General features: G+C 45.3%; 1 pseudogene; it reads left to right on the top strand.

The window, feature by feature from the left end:
- The first annotated feature begins 499 nt into the window (after nt 1–499).
- LOC142441151 (large ribosomal subunit protein eL20 pseudogene) lies at nt 500–1007 on the top strand (annotated as a pseudogene).
- Nucleotides 1008–16422: the final 15415 nt, after the last annotated feature.

Here is a 16422-nt window from a genome sequence, read left to right as displayed (position 1 = left end):
TGTGCTCTGGAGAGACCAGTCCCTGCAGCAGGAAATCATGTGAGGTGAAGTGGCAGGGCAGCGAGGAGGAGGAAGGCCTTCCCATGGATGGATGGACACAGAGGCTGCATCAATGGACTCAGGCAACTCCACAACTGGGCGGCTGAGCGGAGTGAGCAGTGCTCCCTCTGTGGGAGTGGGCTCTCCATGGGTGGGGCTGGAGGCCCTGGTACCCAACAGCAGCAGCAGCACCTCTCAGCTGGGATGCTCCCAGCTACTGGGAGAAAGAAGGTTATTTTACACCTGGATTTGTCGTTGAAACTCTTCCTCTGTTCTCAACCACGTGATCTGACAGAGAAAAGTCAACTATGTTCCCAGCAGAATGAGATTATTTGCTGGTCATTTCTTTCTTCTTTCAATGATCATTTGATTTTCTTTTTCCTTATTTATCATACTGATTTCACTTCTTTGTGAAAATGGAGTTGCTTTTGCGGGTCGGGACGAGCGCGGAAGGTCCGCCATGAAGGCCTCCGGCGCGCTTTGTGAGTACAAGGTGTGGGCCGCTGACTGCCCACCCCCAAGTGCCGGACCCCGCCACTCTACCTTATGCGCTTCTTCGCCCCCAACCATGTCGTCGTCAAGTCTCGATGAAGAAGATGAAGAAGTCTTCCGGGGAGATTGTGTACTGCGGGCAGGTGTTCGAGAAGTCCCCTCTGCAGGTGGAGAACTTTGGCATCGGGCTGCGATAGGACTCCCACAGCGGGACCCACAACATGTACCGGGAGTACCGGGACTTGACCACCGCAGGCGCCGTCACCCAGTGTTATCGTGACATGGGTGCTCGGCACCGAGCCCGGGCCCATTCCATCCAAATCATGAAGGTGGATGAGACTGTAGCCAGCAAGTGCCGCCGGCCTTCGGTCAAGCAGTTCCATGACTCCAAGATCAAGTTCCCACTGTCCCACCGAGTCCTGCGACTCCAGCACAAGCCACGCTTCACCACCAAGCGGCCCAACACCTTCTTCTAGGCTGAGACCTCTCGCCCCAGTATGCCCAATAAACGCTTCGGGGATCGGCAAGAAAAAAAATGTATTTAATATAATCTAATAATGCTTGTAACTAAGGGGCGTGTTTCCGCTATTATATACCAAGTCGTGTTTTATATGCCCTGCGATTTGTTTTATGTAAATGCCCTATTTTTTCTGGACTTTTAAAATTCTATTTGTTTTTAGGAGATGAACCCTTATGAGAAAGTTCACCTTTCATTTCTTCACTTGGAGAGGACTTACTCCAATATTTTCCTAAACCATCTGGATTGAAACAGATTAATTGGCTGCTCATGCACATATCATGCAACTCAGCACGTCAAACATATCAGGAAAAATTTCACAAACTGTACGACAATCAATTTTGCCACACTATGTTTTCCCATACTCACTGTGATTCGTGTTAAATTTTCACTTTTGGCAAAAAACTGTATAGAACAAAAATTTCCCTAATTCCACAAATTCTAAAGGCATAATTTAGTGTGCATAATAATAATATCCCTGTGGCATAGCCATTATTAATGTCCCCTCTGAAATTGTCCCCCCATTGAAAGGAACTCAATGCCTGCTAAGCAGTAACTAGCCTACCCATGGTAACCATAGGTCAAGGTCAGTTGCTTTCTGTTTTAATTCATTTAATAGATTTCTTGAAATGAAATTCACGTGCCTTAAAAGTCCATAGTTAGACTTCGTCTAAAAAGCATGGAAGGTTCCTCAGCACCATCACCTCTATGGCTCCTGCACTTTCCACACCCACTTACATAACTACACTTGACCTCCTGCAATCAAGCTGGCCCCGCCCAATGGGCAATTCTACACTGGCCCATGTTGCTGTTGTTGAGAACAAGGGCAAACACATAAGGGGAATGTTTTGAATGCACTAATCTCTGCATGGGAACCGTAAAAATGATCTACTACTGTAAAGATTTAGTCTCAGAAAATCAAAGGGGGCAGTTCTACACAAATTGAAATGACGTCAATGGAAAGGAATTTGGCATAGAGCATCCCCCCAGTGCCAGGACATTTAATGCAATGCAAAGTCTCCAGCAAGTGGAGGGTAGGAGAGGATTAGGGTGGGTGAAGGGATTACTGAGCATCCTGACCTATGGCAAACAGCTTCATGAGAGGATCAGTGAGGGTGGGTCAAGCACCTATATAAGGGGAAGCTCTGCACACTCTGGTGGCCTCTTTGCCTGCACCTGGTTACTCCTGATTCCTGGTTCAGGGAAGTTGAGGCAGTGGACGGCTCCATTGCTTGCCGATCTGGGACTTTTCAACATCTTACTGCATTCCTTGCGAACCTTGGATCCTGTGACCCTGCAGAGAGGAGTCTGACGCCAGTCTGAGTTCTGGTCCCTCAAGGGAACGTGCCTACAACTCTCCAACAGTGTGAGTAATTTCTCTGAAATCTATCTCTATGTGGACTCCTTGTTGTGTTGCTTTTCTGGGGAACCGAGCCAAACCAAGACACACTTCACGAAAGGACACATGGTCCAACCAAGAGCAAATCTCAAGGCCATCAAGTCATTGCTGGTCCATAGCAACTCGAAAGAGGAGAGTAGAAGTGATCTTTTGGGTTCTGAGTCTGTTGATGTGGACGGGGACAGAAAGTGTCATCTTGCTCCCTCAGAGTGACTGTGGGGTTAGCACTGCTTACCCTCCTTTTAGCAGCCCAGAGAGCAATCCACTCTACTACCAGGGTTCCTCGTGTGGACGCAAGGACTCCTGACACTCTTAACAGGATTTCATGATACAGGAAAATTTCAATAATTATTTCAAAGATGTTCCTTGAGACCCTGAGTTGAAGTGGCAGTTCCAGTGTGATAGAGCTCAGCTATTGCCAAGCAAATCATCCTATGAAGCTCTGGGAGTCAGAGAGGTTTCTTACAAGTCTGTGTGATGCAGATGACTCATCTTGCATGTTGAAAGTGAGGAGGAATTGAAACACTTATTACTGAAGGTCAAGCATAGTAGCCTCAGTGAATATTACAACTCAATTAAGGAAACCATAATTTCAGAGCTGGACCAAAAGGTACCGTCATGATAAATGGAGAGAAGGTTATACTTGTCAGGGACTGTGTCTCATTTGCAGCCACGTTCAATGCTCTTGGAGGCAGAAGCCAAGAGATCAAATAATGCCTTGCCTTAGGTCAATGTGCGGCGCAAGACCCTGTTAGAGCATTGAAGGGCAAGGAAGTTACTGTGGGGCTAATGAGCGCATTAACCCAGTCACGATATTTTCCATTGCATCATATGCATGGCTCAGTTGGACAGTAAATATGGCATACTCAAGAAAAACTGGTGCATTGAGTTTTGCTGGAGATGAATGTTGGAAGTACCAGGGACTTTTAGGAGAACAAATTCTTCTGTCTTTATGATTATTTCCTATTTGTCCTTTTTAGTCTCTTTTCAAGGTCGTACAACATTTTCCGTGAACGCTTAAGTCAGGGAGAGAAGCTAGTTCTAGGCTAACCATGCACCTGAGAGATTCCCGGAATGTACATTCCCTCGTTTCTTGTTCATTCCCACAGAGCACCACGACACCGAGGGTGGTGGCAAGCCTGATGGATCCGAACACTCTTTCAATGGAACAAGGAAAGCAACTCTTGAAGGCCTTTGGGATCCCACAGCGAGATGTGAGTCTGTGAATATTGGGGTAAGGTGGAATAAACCAACCAAAGGCAAGCTTGTGTCCACTGAGTCAGGCAGGGTTAGCCGAGTTGCAAGAGGAGAGAGCAGAGCTTTGCACGCAGAGCCTGGGAGTCTATTGTGAGGCATGGAAACGCTTCTGGACTGAGCAGACTTGTCTACAGGGTCAGTCTGTTCAGTTTCTGAGGCTGCAGGATTTCCTCCTGCCCGGCAGCTGGTACACGGAGGCTGCCAATGGTTCGCAGTGGCCCACATTTAATGCACGATTCCAAAGGGCGCCCTGCAGGGGACTACTAGACCTGAATATGTGAGTCAACCCTGAGAGAGGTTCTCTGCCTGTGACTAGCTAGGGGTGATATAAAAGATTTACAACATGGTCACGAACCAATGTGGGTGGCCCTGATGGGAATGGGCACTGTCGGGTGCAACTGCTGTGACATTTCAGTGTCCTCCTGGGGGACACTGCAAAGTCTCATTGGTCTCTCTGCTTCCCTCCGCTGATAGCGACTCCAAGACTTTGCCAAACACTCCCTGGGCCGGGGAACAAGGGAAACCGGAATGCTGTGTTTGACAGTGCACAAAATGACCAAATCTCATGTGCGCTTCTTCTATTTTTTATCTTTTGAACACAGTTCTCATTCTATTTTGACTCCCTTTTGTTGTCTATCAGATTGACATGATGACTGAAAAGTGGATGGTTGCCAGCTCAGTGGAGGTGCTGCTACGGTTCCCCCTGAAGCCAGGAGAGGATCCCAGAGCCCGCTGTGAGCCAAACCAGAGAAGGAAGCCTTCAGTGAACCAGCCTCACACGGCCTCACTCACACCTGGACCGCAAAGGGAGAGGTAGGCCCGGGTGATGGAGTCATGGGCCTAGGCCTGGGTGTGTCATGAGCACACAGGCAGGATGGTGTTCGCTGCTTAAACTAGCAAGGACGTGTTTATTCTGTTGCTGTTGACCATAGTAGGTTTTTCTTGTGAGTCCACTGGTTTGAACCAGTCTGTGCATTTCAGCTTTCCCAGGCATCCTATGGTTGACGGCACGCCCCTGGGCAGTGTTCTGTCTGCCTCTAGGTATTGATTCCACGGGGCCCAATGTGGCCCAGGGACCTGCATGACTCAGCAGTGACAAGTGATTCTGTCACACTTGTGGGTTTGTTGGGCTCAGGGGTGGTGGTGGTGCAGGACTGGTATTAGTTGCTATGAAATGCACGGGTTTTGACAAGCATGGGAGAGGGACCAGACAGTGTGACCAACACCAAACCACACCAAGCAGGCCTCATTGGGTTGAACATTTCACAGGAAGAGCTACAAAAGCATCTAAGCGTACAAATCCTCCAGAACCGTGCATCTGAGGGTCCCCATCGACTTCCACTGTGTACAGGGAGAGTGGTCTTATCTAAGACAGCCATCCATTCTAGTAGCTGTGGCGTGAGAGAGCTTAAAAGAGTAATACATTTTGATGTCAACTCAGGAGAAAATCCATTAGTTGTGGGATAGATTAATAGTCATGTCTTTCCCAAGCCCTTTGGGACTTTTGTCTATATATGTAGCTCAAGCTCTGTGTACTCTCTTGTGTTCCAGGAAATCCATCAACCAAGGTGTGAGGATGACTAACCAAAGACCCACAGACGTAACAAAGAAGGTAGATCGTGACAGGCCCCAGCAATCTCAAAGACCCTCTAAAGTGCAGAACCTGAAAACCAGACACAGCGGACCAGTGAAGGAGAGGTCTCCTCCATCAGATGGCATATCTTCCCAGGTAAGTGTGCCTGCTGACCCCCAGAGGGCGCTTAATCACAGACAGCTCTGTTATCTCCAGCGGTATGCCCTGCTTCATGCAAAGCTGATAAGGAGTGAACAGTTATCTGGTTGAGGAGTCTATTCAGAGTCTGTTCAGAGCAGAGCCAATTCTGGTTCAGTGTCGTATCTGTGGGGTTTTTTGCCCATTATTCACTTTCTGGTTCGTTAGACTCACCTCAAGCCATGATAGTCGTTCCCCTTTGGAATTCCTTAAAATCTATGTGTGGGAGAAGCACAAGATTTGGGATTTTCTGATCAGTAAAGAGCCACCTATGTATGTAGCCTTCCCAAACCCAATATTCAATAATTTGTCCTTATATTGACCTTGGATTCAACCACCATGCTCATCTTCCACCCACAGGTGAGGTGCAAGAACTGCGGGGCCTGGGGGCATAAAATGAGCAGCAGGAAGTGCCCCATGAAGAACTGGGATTTGGCCTTACCTCTCCAGCCCTTGGGGTCAAGTGTGGAAAAAGAGAACCTGGAACCAAGAAGACTCCAGGGGACACATTCCGAAAAGTCCTTCAAGGAGATGAACAGACATACTGAACAAGGACAGAGGTAAAGAATTGCTGGTGGCAGAACACTGGCCATTGGAAACTAAGGATTGGGTCCATTCCAGAATTTGGTGGTGCTATGAGTTGTTGTGAAACACAACCTCAGATATTCAAATGCACCAATCCCTTCATAGGAGAATGATAAGGTGGTGTGATACCAGAAAGATCTACAGTCTAAGAAACCATAGATGGTGAGGCCACTAGTTGAATCATCTCAGTGGATGTGGGATTCGGGCCTCCTTCCTGGGCACACCCATGCACACCATAGCAGGGAAGCTTTGGAGAAATAGACATACTCAGGAGCTGTTATGTACTATGGAGAATATCAGGAGGGAGAGGATATAGGGAACCCTTGGCACTTGACAGATGGAAGCAATAGCATGTCAAGGAAAGCAAGTAATGTAGCCAACACAGAATTGTTGGTGGTGGTATCTTAAAGAAAAGCAACACACAGTCTTGGCAAACTGTACAGGGGCTTCCAGGCCCCTCCCAGAAAAAAAAACTATGTTTAGTGTGAACCTCCAATTTGTGCCTGATCCTTGATTCCCAGTCTACGGTGGGGCAGAACGTTTGGCCATGTCCATAAACTCAGCATAGTGTATTCTGCAGGCCAGAACACCAGGAGATGAAGACAACAACCCAGAACAAGCCCCGGAGGGCACAGAGCATGCAGCAGACTCACTATAAAGACCTAAGGGAGTCTTGTGGCTATATCCGAGTGAGTCCGACTTCTGATCCCTCCTCTGGATCCCTTTCTGGTTCCCTGCACTTCCTTCCTTTCTATGCCCACATTCAGTGAATTCTTTGCCAGTCAGACAGCAACATCTCAGTGGGTACACTTTCTTTATTGATTCTTGATATTTTGAAAATTTCATATATTTTTTCAGAAAGTGCTAATACAATATGACCTTTTACACTACCCAGAATATTTTAGAGAATGTTTTGTGTCCCTTCTTTCAAAAATAGACAACATAAAGAGGACTTTCACCATAATGCATTGATCAAGAAAGTACCTGTAGAAACAGCTTTTCATTCACAAGAAGCCCCATTCAGCGTCACAGATTCAATGACCATGTGCTTATCACTACTGCATGTCTTTTTCAAGAGTAACTTCTTTTTTCTCTCTTCTTGATTGATGGAAATACTAGGGTATTCCTGCCCAGCCCCCTTATTTATTGCAGTATTTGCTTGTCCTTCCTCCCACCAGGCTGTTATCATACATCTTCTGTTTGCAAATGAACAGATACGTTATATCTTTACTTTACACTGCTTGAGAATCCAAACGCAATTAGAGGTACCAGGAACAATCCAGAGATTTCTAATATGAGGTTTCTTATCCCACAGCTTCCCACCAGGCCAATGCCTGTCTATTCAAGGGTGAAGACATCTACCTCAGACCTGGTTCGCACAAAGGGGCCACCTATGCAGATGGCTGGCATGAGATCCTCTTGCTCTGCACAGTCTTCCATCCAGGAACCCACAGTAAGTTCCCCCCCTTCACCCCTGGGCCCTGATCAAGGGCATCAAGTAGCCTGTGCTGACTCCTTCCATCTGTCTCTGCAGCAGTCTGCACTGTTTACCACCACGACCACCAACACGCCCGACGCTTGCTCTCATGACGTTCCCCAGTCTCTCAACAAGGCACACCAGCTGAAGCGCATCTTCCCTTTCCAGGCACAAAACAATTGTCCCGCTGTGGCCCCCAGCCGACAGCCTGCCACACATAGACTGAACAAGAACACAGAACTCAGCTTGCAGGCACCAAGGAAGAGGTTGTTACACGTGCCCACTGAGACTTGCAAGAATCCCACCAAAAAAACTAGACTTGAGCTTCCAGAGGCCCCTGCTGTGATCTCCATGGCACCTGCGCTGAGGCCAGACAAGAGCTCTCACCTGAATGCAGTCCAGACCGGGGCAGTGCGGCCATCTCCACGGTCCAGCCGCGTTCCACATCTCAGTGTCCTCACCCCGTTCAACAGAGCACCGCAGAGCTCCAGGTCCACAGCGGCTCCAGCCTCAGTCTCATCTAAGAAGCCTGCACCTCGAGTGCCAAGCCCACAGGGGCGCCTGGATTCACAGAAACCATGTGCGCATCCCCCAAGAAGTGTCCTCTATGAAGATCTTTTTGTCTCTTCCTCTGAGAGTGATGGAGAGTGAGACCCTCCTTGTCAAGAGAGACAGCGTCCAGTCTGACGTGTGTGGGCAAATGAAGAACTGAGGAGGGCGCGTGTGGGGAGCACACTGAGTCTCTAGAACTACGATGTCTCCAGTTTGGGGGAGGAGATGACGTGGGGCCACATTCACACTCCAACTCCCCACCACCCAGAGGCTGATTTCCACAAGGCAGCTGCCAGACATGCGTCTACACTGCCTCCTTCCGACACCAAATACATCTCTGCGGCGTTTGGAAATCTTTTGGAATGCCTTTTAAAAGTCGCAGTTAATATGTATTGTACATAATAATTTTAAGTTTATTGTTATATAGATGGCATTGTAAATTAGAAATTTTATGAGAAACTGAAAAAGTGAAATATCCTATTCAATGATTTCACATAAAGCTCTAAAAATCATTTGTAGAAAGTGTTAAATTCTTCTGTTAGGCATCTACACATGATGTTATGATTCATCTGTTTAGAGTTTTGTTCTCCTTTTATTAATTTTATTGGGGCTCATACAGGTCTTATCACAATCCATACATTTCATTGTGTCTTACACACTTGTACATTTGTTGCCATCATTTTCAAAACTTTTTTTTCACTTGAGCCCTTGGTATCAGCTCATTTTTCCCCTCAACCCCGCACCCCCATTCCACCATGACCCCTTGATAATTTATCAATTATTATTTTTTTGTGAATTACACTTACACTTACCAATGTCTCCCTTCACCGACTTTTATGCTGTCTGTCCCCTTGTGAGGGGGTTATATGTAGATCATTGTCATTGGTGCCCCCTGTCTGCCCCCACCTTCCCCTTGCCCTGCTGGTATGGCTACTCTCCATATTGGTCCTGAGGGGTACATCTGTTCTGGATTCCCTGTGTTTCCAGCTCTTATCTGTTTAGAGTTTTTGAGTCATCTGTATATAATGGTAAGATTTATATTTATATAGTGTTAAAATTCATCTGTATATAGCGCTAAACTACGTCTGTATATAGTGTTAGGAGCATCCGTGTGGATTATGGAATTTGGAAAGCTCTGGGTAAATAGCAAGCCTCTGCATGTAAAAAGATGTACATGTTTTCATTGGGACAGTTTCAGGGAAATTCATAAGGAAGGACAGTCTCAGAGCTGTGTATGTTCTGTTAATAAATCATTTGTGAATTTAAAGTTAATCAAGTTGTGTGAATATCATTTTTTCTAAGCTATGGTACCTTTTTACAAAGGCTTTGGCTTTCCTTTGGCACATCCAATGCATTGTCCATTTTATCTCTCAAGTTTTATTATCTGAATATGAAGAAGATTGTGGTCCATGGGAATCTTCATTTGTTGATGCGGCATAACTCAGCGTGAGAAAATAGCTGAAAAAAATCTTCGAATGATTGGAACTTAAAATGTGTGTAGTATGGATTTAGGAAAATTGAAAGTGGTTACAAAAGAAATGGAATGCATGAAGAGATCAATATCCTAGACATCAGTGAGTTGAAATGGACTAGTATTGGCTATTTTGAATCAGAAAATCATATGATTTACTCTGCTGGGCATAACGCAATCAAGAGGATTGGCATGGCATTCCTTGTCAGAAAGGATCTTGCTAAATCCATCATGAAGTACAATGCTATCTGTGATAGGATTAAATGCTTCCACCTTGAAGGAGATCCCATCAATAACTATTTAAATGTAGGCAGCAATCACAAAAGCTAGTGATGAAGAAATTGAAGAATTCTACCTAGGACTTCAATTGGAAATCTATCAAACATGCAATCAAGATGCATTGATAGTTACTGGAAATTGCAACCCAAAAGTTGGAAACAAAGAGGAAGGAACAATAGTCGGAAAATACCAACTTGGTGATGGGAATGGAGCTGGAGATCACATGATAGAATTTTGCAAGACCAAGGACTTATTCATAGCAAATACCTTTTTTCAACAGCTCAATATACATGGACTTCCCCCAATGGAATGCACAGAAATGAAACTGACTACTTCTATGGGAAGACCAGGTGGAGAAGCTCAATATCAGTAGCAGTTAAAACCAGGCCAAGGACTGACTGTGAAACAATCAATTGCTCATATGCAACTTCAGCTTAATGCTGAAGAAAATTAAAACAAATCCACAAGAGCCAACATATGCCCTTGAGTCTACGCCACCTGAATCCTGAGACCATCTCAAGAACAGCGTTAGCACACCGAGAACTGATGACCGCAGACCTGACGAGCTGTGGGGGGTCTGCAGTAGCTCTTGCTGTGTATGCATATCAATGTCTCAGGAAAAGTTGAAAGAAATGCCCAACACGTTTTTAAAATAGATTATACAAATTTAATTGGTGCTCAGATCCAAATACTTTCGGGGATTCTGTCAAACAAGGTCTGTGCTCCATGCCATGTTTTTGACTTTCACTGGATCCCTACTTTGATGACACCATTATTTTTATTTCTGGTTAACTTTGCCTCTTCCGGGTGAGAAGGGCTCTGTAGCGAAGGGCAAAGGTACCATGCCAGCCCTCTGTGGCCCTATGAAATAGATTAGAGCTTCAATCCTGAGCTCCCTGGTTTGCAAGAGGGGATGAATGGAGGTAACAGCCCAAAGTTCGTTTGCGGATAGTTCAGATATAGATGAAGCCTACATTGAAAACTTGCTGATCATTAATAAGAGATGTAGATAATCTTGCCCCCAGGCAGAAGGCCTTGGAGAGGGGATTGTCTTTACCCTTCTCTGCCCAGCCCAGGGAGGGGCAGTCTCTCTCTTAGGTGTGGCCTTGATGGAAGTCACCATAGTGAGGATGGTGCTTGTAGTCACATAGTCAAGAGTCATGGCCTATCAGCTGGACCCTGATTGCCTTTGTCTGAAGACCCTGAACCAGTCATGTCAGCCCTACTGTCTAACAATGTGCCTGCTCCAATCATGGATCCACCACCCCCACCCCCACCCCGCTTTTGTAGTCCCACCTATGACTGTGATGTAGTGATTATACTTTTGTGACACTTTCTTCAATGCCCCCACGCCCCACACCCCATGCCCAAACCCTATTCATCTTTGGTCTTGAGATTGAGAACCGTCAGATGCCATTTCAATCCCGTGACGGTGGTCTCCCTCAGGTGTGGCTTTGGGTTGTCTTTGTCTCTTTTAAAGCTTATTAAATGCTCTCTTAAAAAAACTGTTTTCAAAATACGGTCTCTTGTACTGTAAAGCAGTAACTTTATCAAAGCGCTCTTCTAATAAGGAGTTTGTATTGTCCTTTGGCCCTCTAGAAATTCAACACTCAAAATTCCTTGAGCACTAGCCCCCCCCCCCTCCAAAAAAAAAGTGTTGCCATGACCTTTCCTTCGACTAGATAACTTCCACTATTTGTAGCCATAGTTTGATCACGCTTTATCTTCAAGATCCTACTGGTAAAACATAATTTCATCTCCTGCTACAGTTCTTCCAAGAAATGCTTCAGGTTCTTGAAGGCAGTTATTTAAATTTCCCCCAAAAGCTCAATCAGTTCACCTGCAGCTGATCTGGGTGCACTAGTTTGGGCAGCCATCATAAAGAAAGTTTGCTCAACTTTAATTTCTCAGTCAGAATTGAGCAAGTGGAACCACTTGAGATGTCTTGAGTGTGGTGTTGTTTCTGCTCTTACTCACTAGTCCTCTTCAACCAGGACACAAGCAAGATGAATTGTTCCTCACAGATTGATGTGGGGAGTCGACCACTGCAGGCTTCATCTTCTCTGTCATTCCGTCTGTTCTCAAAAGGAGTTTTACATTTGTAAACTGTTGGTTTCTTTCAGGACCTTGTCCTCGTACACTTTCTGTGAGCATCAATATTTTAGCCATTCTTCTACTCAAGTTTGCCGTAAATTTTATTATTGTACTTGCTTCAATTTCAGCAGAAGCATATTGTTCTGATAGCCTTTTTTTAAAAAAAAAACTAATATCTTATGTTCTTTAGCACCTCAACAGGGGTGGGTATAAAAAAAGCCCTTAAGTGCTCCCCAGTGGCGGCTTCCACAGCTTCACTCTGCTGCAGGCTGTTGAACCCGTCCGCTTGTCCCCAATAAAGCCTGCTTTTTAATCAATTCTCGGCGAGTATGGTCCGTCTCTTCTCATTTCGTGCCTCAGTTTACCTAACAAGATCCTGTTCAAATATCTTCTAACAAGTTGGCATGTATTTGTTTTGGTGCAAACTTGATATGTACGCGTGCTGTTTTGTGAGGTCGTTGCCTGCAGTCAGCTCTGACTCGCAGTGACCTTGTGTTCAACAGCAGAACACATTGTGCAAACCTCACAATTTTTTCTCAGGTCTGACCCCTTGATTGCAGCCACTGTATCAATCCATCTTGTCCGAGGTCTTCTCTATACACTGCCTCAATATTGTCCCAAGCATGATGTCCTTCTCCAGGGACTGGTCTCTCCTGACAACATGTCCAAAGTACATGAGAAGAAGTCATGCTGTCCTGGCTCAAAGGAACATTCTAGTGGTACTTCTTCTAAGACAGATTTATTTGTTCTTCTGGAAACCATGGTATTTTCAATATTCTTATCGGCCCCCCAATTCAAATGCCCTCTCACAGCTCATCAGCTCTTCTGTCATCAGCTCTCAGTGTGCTAAATCCATTCTTGAGATGGTCTCAGAATTCACGTGGCTGAGACTCAAGGGCATATTTTGGCTACTGTGGATTTGTTTTAATTTTCTCCATCATTAACCTGAATTTACATATGAGCAATTGATCATTTCATTCCCAGTCAACTTTGGCCTGGTTGCAGCTGCTGCTGCTATTAAGCTTCTCCACCTGGTCTTCCCACATGCGGGGAAGTCCATGTGTATAGTTAGCTATCTTTTGTGTTGTTGAAATAAAGTATTTGCTTTGAACAAGTCCTTGGGCTTGCAAACTTCTATCCTGCAAATTTCAGCTTCATTTCTATCACCAAGTCCACATTTCCCAACTAGTATTCTTTCCTCTTTGTTTCAAACTTTGCATTGCAATGATCAACAACTATCGATGCATATTGACTGCATGTTTTCTCAATTTCCAATCAGACTTCGGTAGAATTCTTCAGTGTCTTCATCACTAGTTTTTGTGGTTACTGCATACATTTAAATAAAAGTTGTTTGATTAGATTTCTTTGAAGTGGGTAGATCTCATCCAATCACATGCAGCATTGGCTTCATGATGGTTGTGTTGCTCTCAGAATGGAAATCACCTGTGCTAGTCCAGGCACACTAAATCATATGATTTTCTGATTAAAAATAGCTAATAGTAGTCCATTTCAACTCACTAATGAGTAGCAGATCAATCTTTATGCATTTCATATTTTGATGACTCCTACTGTATTTAATATCAGTCTTTCCTATCGACTACCCTCAATATTTATATCCTAGACAGTGGTAGAATTCCCATCTTCCATGGGGTGACCAAGTTCAATTATTGACCAATGTGCAGCCGCGTCCTGCCTATCAGAGGAGGTGTGAGCATTGCGCTGATGCTGAAGAGGTTCCGTGGAGTTTCCTGGCCAAGACAGACATGAAGAAACTACCTGGTGGTAGTTACATATGTCAACCTGAGGGTATTAAGAGAGAAAACGGTGGAGTTTAGCCCATCAATCTGCTTGCAGCTTGATTGGAGGGCTACTGAGATCAACGGTTCTCTGAAGGCCTGCCTCCCTCTCCCTGCTTTCACCGTCCTGTTGACGAGCCACGTGGAGCCACGCTGAGACCTGGGAGAGCCTGGAGATGCTTCCACCTTCCACTACCACTGGATCCACAAGACTTTGCACCCACTGGCTTGTGATCTTCCGACATTTCGCATCATTGCATGTGCTGCATGAGTCTGACAAAGAATTTATGGACTAATATTAGACTTATGAACTTGATCTAGATTGGGCTGGGATGTTTTCTTAATATACCATTACTCATTGAAGGAGCCATGAAAGGAGAGCTGTGTCCTGTGTCATGTATCTGTCTAGGACAGAACGCAAACATCTGTCCTAGCTGGTTCTCATAAACCGCTTCGTTACTGCAAACGGTAAGGGAATTGTGGAAACAGCTGCAAACATTGTTTCCCTGGTAGAATGAAAACAAGCGGTATGGGCCGAGATACAGAAATCGCTGTCAAGGCTATGAGAAATTCAAGTGTGGGAATAGCAAACTTGTCTGGGAACACTGCCCGTAACTAGTACATATAATAAAGCTCTGCGGGCTGTCAAGGCTGCTGCAGTTTCGTACCATTTCTGTGTCTACATTGTGCTGCAGTGCTGTGTTATCTGTGTGTGTCTATTCATGTTCTATGTCCATTCTCCCTGCTCAAGAAGCTGCTTCACTCGTTGATATAAAGCTCTTTCTTTTTTGTTTTATTTATTTATTTTTAAACATTTTATTAGGGACTCATACAACTCTTATCACGATTCATACATACATCAATTGTATAAAGCACATCTGTACATTCTTTGCCCTCATCATTTTAAAAGCATTTGCTCTCCACTTAACCCCTTTGCATCAGGTCCTTTTTTTCTCCCCTCCCTCCCCGCTCCCTCAAGAGCTCTTGATAATTTATAAATTATTATTTTGTCATATCTTGCCCTGTCTGACGTCTCCGTTCACCCCCTTTTCTGTTGTCCATCTCCCAGGGCGAGGCCACATGTAGATCCTTCTAATCGGTTCCCTTTCCAACCCACTCTCACTCTACCTTCCCAGTATCATCCCTCAAACCCTTAGTCCTGAAGGTATCATCTGCCCTAGATTCCCTGTGCCTCCAGCTCCTATCTGTACCAGTGTACATCCTCTGCTCTATCCATACTTGCAAGGTAGAATTCGGATCGTGATACTTGAGGGGGGTGGGGGAGGAAGAATGTAGGAACTGGAGGACAACTGTATTCTTCATCGCACCCTGACTGACTCCTCTCCTCCCCTAGACCCCTCTGCAAGGGATCTCCAGTGGCCGACAAATGGGCTTTGGGTCTCCACTCTGCACATCCCCCTTCATTCACTATGGTAAGATTTTTTTTTCTGATGATGCCTTATATCTGCTCCCTTCAACACCTTGTGATCGCACAGGCTGGTGTGCTTCTTCCATGTGTGCTTTGTTGCTTCTGAGCTAGATGGACACTTGTTTACCGCCAAGCCTTTAAGACCTCAGACACTATCTCTTTTGATAGCCGGGCACCATCAGCTTTCTTCACCACATTGCTTATGCACCTGTTTGTCCTCAGCGATTGTATCATGGAGGTGTGCCCCCTATGATATGATTTTTTGTTCTTTGATGCCTGATAACTGATCCCTTTGGAACCACGTGATCACACAGGCTGGTGTGTTCTTCCACGTGGGCTTTGTTGCTTCTGAGCTAGATGGCCACTTGTTTATCTTCAAGTCTTTAAGACCCAAGACGCTATATCTTTTAATAGCTGGGCATCATCACTTTTCTTAACCACATTTGTTTGTTCACCCGCTTTGGCCTCAGCAATTGTGTCGGGAGAGTGAGCATCATAGAGTGCCAATTTAATAGAAGAAAGTATTCATGCATTGAGGGAGTGCTTGAGTAGAGGCCCAAGGTCCTTCTGCCACCTTACTACTGAATCTATAAATATAGACAGATAGATCTATTTCCCCATCCTCATATATATTTGCGTATGTACATGTCTTTGTCTAGACCTCTATAGATACCCTTTGCCTCCTAGCTCTTTCCTCTATTTCCCTTGACTTTGCTCCTGTCCCACTATCATGCTCCATACTCACCTGGGTTTCAGCTATACCTCTTCGTTACCTTACCCTTGATCATGCCCTACCAGGCCTGCCACACCCACCTCACCACCAACTTGGATCCCTTTTTGTACCCTTGTCCCTGGGTTTGTCAACACCCCTTCCTTACCCCCTATCCCATGTCCCCCACAAACTGTTGGTCCCTTTGTTTTACCTCCAGATAGTTCATCCAGTCTATCTTATTTAGACAGACCTGTGGAGATAATAACATGCACAAAAACAAGACAGAGCAAAACAAAGCAACAGTATACAACAAAACAACGACAACAAACCACTGACAAAGAACAAAACAAAACACATCAAGAAAGAAAAGCTTGTAGTTAGTTCAAGGATCGTTTGTTGGCCTTTACGAGTGTTTTCTAGTCCAGTCTGTTGGGACACCATGCCCTGGCCTCAAAGTCCACTGTCAGCATTCTCTGGAGACCTTGCTGCTCTGTTCCCTGGCTGTTCCGCTACACTCCCCCAGTGCTTTGCCTCAGTGTGGTGGGATCAGGT

The sequence above is a fragment of the Tenrec ecaudatus genome, chromosome 2, assembly GCF_050624435.1.
Source record: "Tenrec ecaudatus isolate mTenEca1 chromosome 2, mTenEca1.hap1, whole genome shotgun sequence".
Lineage (NCBI taxonomy): Eukaryota > Metazoa > Chordata > Mammalia > Afrosoricida > Tenrecidae > Tenrec > Tenrec ecaudatus.
The sequence above is the reverse complement of the archived record's forward strand: the minus strand, read 5'-3'. Positions and strand labels throughout refer to the sequence as shown.